Consider the following 7,820-nt stretch of genomic DNA (forward strand, 5'->3'; position numbering starts at 1 on the left):
CCCGTGGGTTTTGGCACGAGTAGTATTTTGCACTCCAGTCACATCTGACCACAACACCTTTGTCCACATGTTTGCTTTGTAACCAGCACTGCTTGTGGTAAAATGCAAATTAAACCTCTGATGGCTCTCCTTTAAAAAAAATTACTTACTGTTTGACACTCTTCCATAATGGTCAGATTTGTGGTGTGCACAACTACTAATTGTCCTGTTGAGAAATTCTCCTACCTGAGCTGTGGAAAGCAACACAAAGTATATTGTATTTTTGCCTAAGCATGGAGGCTACCCAAATGTGGCCCTTTTGTGGCAGATGACTTACAAAAAAAAAAAAAACTTAAACTGCATTGCTGATATTGCCTATGTTTTGGTTTGGGCTTTGGGCACCTAAACCCATCATCTTCAAATGAAAAGCACATAGTAACACAAAAAAACCTACTAAGAGAGGGCCGCCCACCAAAACTTGCAGACCAGGCAAGAAGGGACTTAATCAGAGAGGCAGCACAGAGACCAAAGGTAACAGTCCCTGTGCTGAGAGACCAAACCTTTGGGACTTGAGGATCTGCCTCTAGGACCATGATAAGCCATAAACTTCATATAGCCGGGCTTTATGGAGTTGTGTGTTTGAATGGCCTAGTCAAAGTCCAGGCTTCAATCTGATTGAGAATTTGTTGTTAGACTGGAAGATCGCTTGGGCAAAAGTCCCCGTGGCCAGATGTGGCCAGCTTTGTCTCTTCCAATGACTAATGCAACACACCTCTCATCAGGATCCCTGAAGAACATATAAAAATGACTGTATGTTTTGGACAGCTTAGCCTGGGTCCTGATGAGAATGGGTAAACACGAACACATCACCCTCATATGCCCTTCACTTAACTAGCGTCCTGTCTCTGAAAAGATAACCTACAAAATCTCGCTGCTCACTTTTCACTGTTTGCGCAGTAATATGCCATCTCACTTACCCTGAGGAGCACTATGCCTCCACCTTCGGAGGACTCCTGTTTTTATTATATTGATTTATTAACTGCAGCACTTTGAGGTATTTTGTAATGAATAAAAATTATTATTATCAAGCTCTTAGACTTATCCAAAGTGACTTTGAGACGAGGTACGCTGCGAGGAACTGGCTTTTTTGGGAGGGGAGGTGGTACAAACTCTCAAACAATCCATTTTAATTCCAGGCTATGAGGCAACAAACCATGAAAAATGCCAAGTGATGAATACTTTTGCGAGACACCTTGTGTATTATTGAGAGGTATCATGTCCTCTGGAACAAGAACTCTTTAGAACAATCTTTGATTGGCATTAAAGATTATTTGATTTCTGTCTACCAGGCTTTGCTGACTAGGGTCTTCTTTGCAAAACAGCTCAAGCTCATTCAGACTGGATGGACTCTTGCCAAATTCTGAAAGAGGTCAGTGTTGGTGTGATTTGAACAGATTGTGTTCTACTGTGTTTAGCGAGAGCAGTTAACCTAACATGTGTTTTTGGGTTGTGGGAGGACGCTGGAGTACCCGGAGATAATCCATGCATGCAGATATATATCATGGAAACTCATGCACTCGATCAGAACATTTGCGGACACAATATCTTTCTATCTGGTCGCAATATTTCTAATAATCGGTCTCACTAAATTTAACACCCTCTAACCATGTCTCAAACTCAGAGTTAGACTTTAACACTTGAATCTAAATACGGCAGAGAAATTATTCCAAGTTTCAGCGCAGAGGCTCTTACAACAAAAGGTCCTGAGGAAGAAGCTCCTCGAGTCATGGCCGCATTGCCATTTTCTGTACTTTGTAACTGACTATAGACACACCCCCAAAGGGGATGGTGTCTCCTCACGTGATATTAGTAGAAAGAATGTGTCGCCCTGGCGACCTTATCTGTTTTATTGCATGTGTTATTCTGTGGTTGTCTTGAGCTGGCTAAGTGTAGGCACAGTATACGTCTAATACCACAAGGAGAGCTGCTCTAATATTAACTTCACACAGCCTATTTCTAACTGGCTTTAACTTTCAGCAATTTTTTTTTTCCAATTTAAACAACAAACCATAACAAATGCCGCTTGGGAACCCAGAAAGTACTGCTGTACTTTGTTACATGATAATGTATATAGTCTACTTCACAGCAGTGTTAAACAAGTCAGGAAAACGGAGATACCCAGGAAGGACTATTTTCTACATACTTTCTACCAAACTACCACCATGCACTGGAAAACACATACCCAGCTAGCTTAAACCCAAATGTGCACCGTGAAAATGGCTAATCATGAAATTTTACAGAAACAGGCAAAACAGAGCAGAAATAATCATCCCTTCCTTCACAAAACAACTGGAAACACTTTGTAAGTTGAGTTATTCAGTTATTCAAACTGAGTTTATGTCATATTATTCTTATTAATGTCTTTTCCTGTGAAAATTAAGTGGTTAATATAAGTCACTTTAATTTTTTTTAAACTGACCCACCCATTTTTATTACAATCAAACTGCATTTTTCCACTGTTCCCAAATCAGTTTTATTACAGGATGGTTTAACTCTTCGTCTTCAGATATCGTTGAGCGATATTTAAAAGAGATAACTTTCAGATTATGGTTTAACAACCAGAGGTCACTCCAAAGGTGCCGGGATTTTATCTTTGGCTATCAGTGCCCTCCCCATAAATTAAATCAGACAGGCCATCATCTTCCCCTTTTAATCCAAGCAAAGACAAATTTCTACTTTAAATTAAAAATAATGCAAACACTGAATAAAAATAAAATGGGACAGCTATATAGAGGAGTGTGAACAGATTTGATAAACATTCAGGTAAGTAAATGCAGCAAAAAAAAAAAAGGTGAGAGCTGTCGCAGGTCTCCAGGGAGCGTAATATGCAGAGAGCAGACCTGGCAGGTTGAGCCTTGACCGGTGCTGAGGAGCCGTCACACCTGCATGCAGTTTGAGGCGCTAATGACTGCAGGCAGGCAGATTGTACATCTGTGGTGTTGCTGTCTTCAGCTGCCTTTCCTCAGGAGAACCCTGCTCAACCTGATCCCAAACTGCTGCTGCTAATCCCAGCAGGTAACTTCAACCTTACGATCAACATTCTCCTTTTGTCTTACTCTCAGGTGAAACTAACTTTAAAAAAAAAAAAACAACACAGAGGGTCAGCACCATGCATTAGCTTTGCTAAATTAGAACACCGAGGTCAGATTTGATTACATTAAAATCTCATAGTGTAAGAACATGGAATTAAAACGTTTGTTTTGCTGTTGTGGTTTAATTGAGATTTAGTACTGGCTAAATTGAAATTAATATATTTTTTTCCTGCCATGTTTGTTCTGTGGCTGCAGTCCCATGAGTAGGTGCTCTTTCACCTACTCATCTGTGTGATATCTGCACAAAGTGGCTTTGCTTTATGGTGTTTAAATGAACTACAACATTGAGAATTAATATAGAGCCGTGCATCACAGGAAATGGTGGCATGTCACCTTGTGGCTCTAAATCCTAAACTTATATATATATTTTTTAATACTGGTTTTGTCCCTATCATAGGAAATATTTGTACTTTAGACATGCTAAGTTGCAGATAAGAACACTGACCTTTCATCAGGTGTGACATCTTGATATATTTTGTCCTCTGTGATTACCACTGATAAAACATTTATCTTTCTGGACTGAAGTCGGAGAAGATGGGAGTGAAGATTAACCCTCTGAAGTAGCTTAATAAAGTTTAATAACTTTAATACTGTGACCTACCTACAAACCAAGACTGTTTTGATGCCTGTGTCGTCTTTTATGAGTGGAAGTAATAGTGGCCAAAGTTCAAAGAATCCTAAGTCGGTCCGTCAGCTGTTTTATCAGCTCCTGTCCTCCATGTGCTTCTTTACCAGATCAGAGGAAGGGGATCTGCACTGCACACACCTCAGAGGGCTAGCAGCAGGTAGGAAATATATCCAAGAGCTTTACTATGTTTTGGGATTTGTTTGGCCTCATTAAAGGCTTTGTGCTTCTTTTAGGTTTTTCTGTTTGTTTGTTTTTTAAGTATTTTGCTCAGTATAAAAAGGAGTATGTCAGGTATGCAGACTACAATGTTCTCTCTGAGGACAAGAAAATGTGTCCAGTTTGAAAAGCATGACTTTGTTTGGAAATGTCACAAAATTCATAAACAAAACATGTAAAGGCCTAACATGTGTTTAAAACAAATACAAAAAAACTTTTAACCTATTTTTTTTAAAATGAGCTTGACAAGGAAATGTTGCATTGCTTTTTTTTTTTTTTTTTTTAAAGGGGGGGGGGGGGGGGGGGCAGAAAAGTTGTGCATGATCCTCTTTCCCTGTATGTTTGCCTTTCTATCCACTTTAGATATGCATGCATGCATCCAAACAAAGTCTAAATCATATACTACACATGCACTGTAATGTGTGGAGCATTTTTTTTTTTCAAAGGAGAATATTATCTTAATCATTTTAAGTGTAGCTGTTGTGCAATGTATTCTGACCTTGACCTGAAGCTGATGAGGCAACCACGCCAACGGTGCTGTGAATAGTTGTTTCTTGAGTAACATGGTGGATTCAAGTGTGTACATGGCTGTTCAAATGCTGACTTTCATGGGAGAAGTGGGGATGAATTGACCTAATTCATGTTTTGGACATAATCTTATATTTTATATCATGGTACAGTGAAGCTGGTCATTAAATTGATAAAATTGAAATTGTGACAAGTGGTGACTTATGTACAGGGGTTGGTCATAATTGGAATATCAAAACATTATTTTCCCAGTAATTTAATTCAAAAAGTGAAACTTGTATATTATATTTATTCACTACACATATATTTCAAGTGTTTTATTTATTTTAGTTTTGATGACTATAACTGACAACTAATGAAAACCCCAAATTTAGTATCTCAGAAAATTAGAATATTGCTTAAGACCAATACAAAAAAGGATTTCCAGAAATGTTGGCCAGCTGAAAACTATGAGCACATAGTACAGCACTCAATACTTAGCTGGGGTGGCTTTTTTCCCTGGATTACTGCAGCAGTGCAGCATGGCATGGAGTCCATCAGTCTGTGGCCGTGCTCTGGTGTTATGAGAGCCCAGGTTGCTCTGATGGTGGCCTTCAGCTCTTCTGTATTGTCATGTCTGGTATATTGCATCTTCCCCTTTACAATACCACATAGATTTTCTACGGGGTTAAGGCCAAGCGATTTTGCTGGCCAATTAACAGGGATACCATGGTCTTTAAATCAGGTACTGGTAGCATTGGCACTGTGTGGAGATGCCATTTCCCGAAATCTGCGTCTCCATAAAGCTGGTCAGCAGCAGGGAGCATTAAGTGCTCTAAAACTTCCTGGTAGATGGCTGCGTAGACCTCAGAAAACACAGAGGACCAACCCCAGTAGATGACATGGCACCCCAAACCATCGCTGACTGTGGAAACTTTACACGGGACCTTGAATAACGGGGACCTTGATTTCCAAGACAAAGCTTGGAAAGGAAATGCAAAATTTAATTTCATCAGAGAACATAACTTTGCAGCAGTCCAGTCCTTTTGCCTTTAGCCCAGGCAAGACACTTCAATTTTTCAATATATTTTTTATTTTTTTATATAGCGCCTATTCATGATACATGTCATCTCAAGGCACTTTCCAAAGTCAATTCGATCAGATTATACAGGTACAAAGATTCCTATCCAAGGGCACTCTGACACGCCTCTTCAAGAGTGTCTTGACCCAAGGAATGGGACACCTGCACCCCATGTCTTGTATACATCTGTGTGTGGTGGTTCTTGAAGCTGCACTCCACTCTTTGTGAATCTCCCCCACATTTTTCAATGGGTTTTGTTTCAATATCCTCTCCAGGGTGTGGTCATCCCTATTGCTTGTGCATTTTTTTTTTTCTACCACATCTTTTCCTTCCCTTTGCCTCTCTATTGATGTGCTTGGACATAGAGCTCTGAACAGCCAGCCACTTTAGCAATAACCTTTTGTGACAACTGTCAGGTCAGCAGTCTTCCCCATGATTGTGTAGCCTACAGAACTAGACTGAGACAATTTAAAGACATTTGCAGGTGTTTGTGTGGCAGCAGATGTCTTCAATATCAGACCTTTTCACAATATTCCTTTTCATTAATTGTCAGTTATAATCATCAAAATTAAAAAAATACTTGGTGTGTGTGTTGAATGAATATAATATAGAAGTTTAACTTTTTAAATGGAATGGGGGGAAAAACATAGAGTGTCATTACAACCACTGCTATTTCTCTGAAACCCATGAGAAGACGAGATGAAAACTGGTTGGGGAACTTGCCGGCAGCTTTGGAGTGTCACTTGGTGAGCAGCAGGAATCTCCTAAATGTCGTCTTGTATCTGGGAAAAAAAAAAGACGGTATTGGTAGAAACACTGATGCTTTTGCTAGTAATGGAATCGTATCTGGTTGTGGATTAAAGTATTCCAAAACCCTGAGACACTTGTGGTTTGCTTTAAATCAAACTGTAATCTTTGGGGGGTGTTTTGTCACAAAAACACTGCAAGAGAATTGTTCCTGATACCAGACAGTTTTAACCCAAATGTAGAAGGTTGAAGATGAAGAGGGATTTTGGTTTTCGTTTTTACTGAGTGCAAGCAGGCATGCAATATGATACCAGAATGGCTTCTGCTAAAGAATATTAAAGCTTTGGAGCTGCCTGGCCAGAATCTCCATCCGAATCTCCTAGAAGGTCAGTGCGGTCACCTGAGGAGGGCAGACTAGGGAAAACTGAAAAAATCAAGATTTCTGACAAAAATTAAATCATCAAATTCAAAGGATGACTCTGCAAAGTTTTTAAAAGCAAAATGTGATTTGCAATCAGGTTATTTATTTATTTTTTCCCTGTGTATTTGGAATAAAAAGAGTTTTGCATCACAAAAACATGTCTTTTTACATTGCATATGTACTTTATATTCATATTACCAAGGGCTTGTTGTGTTGGTTCTGATGATGGCTCTAAATCGCTACATTCTGATTAACCCCCTCTGATTTGTTCTGATTTTACATCCCAAGCTGACCCTACACCCTGGACTTCATCCTCCACTTGCTGTTCTCAGCCTCTCCCGACCCACAGTGGCCATCTCAATTGATCGCCGTCGGTGTTGCCACACCTGCCTTGTTTTACCTCAATGCAGAGGCCTACAGTCCAACTCCGCCGCTCCGACAGACCTCATACCGACCGATTTGGGAGTCAGGGTAGTGCGGTGCAGCTGATGGCATCTATGAAGCTTTTGGTGGAGTTGATATAGTGAATTTTTTAAACTCGTAAGTCGGTTGGATGTCATGGTACTGACCTCAAATTGTGTAGTGTAGGTGTAATGGCGTGAGGTAACGCTTTTTCATTATTTTATTTTTAGGATGTTGCCAGAAAAGAGTTGCCTGTTGTTGTGAGGGGACAACAACAACCTTATTTCGTATCTCTACAAGTGATGCGAAAGACCTATATGAGGTGTTGGTCAAAGGTGGATTGCGAGTTGTGCAGGTAATTTTTTTTAAATACAACAAAAGATTAGGTTAGATTTTGTATCATAATTAAATGTTTTCCAATAGGGTAGGGATCTGTTGATTTGATAAAACTTGGAATAAATTCAGATGGTTGGGAACTAGGAATGCTAAATTGCACGGTGATGAATTTGGACAAAATGATTTCACTTTGGTCAAATGATCTGGCACGACGTGCTTAGTTCTGTGCTTTGACACGACTCAACACTTTACTGATGTGGGACATGACACCAGGACCATCTTATTTTGCAGGTAATGGACCGTGTTTGGGCTACAGAAACCCGGGAAGCCTTACCAGTGGCTAAATACAAA

The sequence above is a fragment of the Fundulus heteroclitus genome, chromosome 10, assembly GCF_011125445.2.
Source record: "Fundulus heteroclitus isolate FHET01 chromosome 10, MU-UCD_Fhet_4.1, whole genome shotgun sequence".
Classification (NCBI taxonomy): domain Eukaryota; kingdom Metazoa; phylum Chordata; class Actinopteri; order Cyprinodontiformes; family Fundulidae; genus Fundulus; species Fundulus heteroclitus.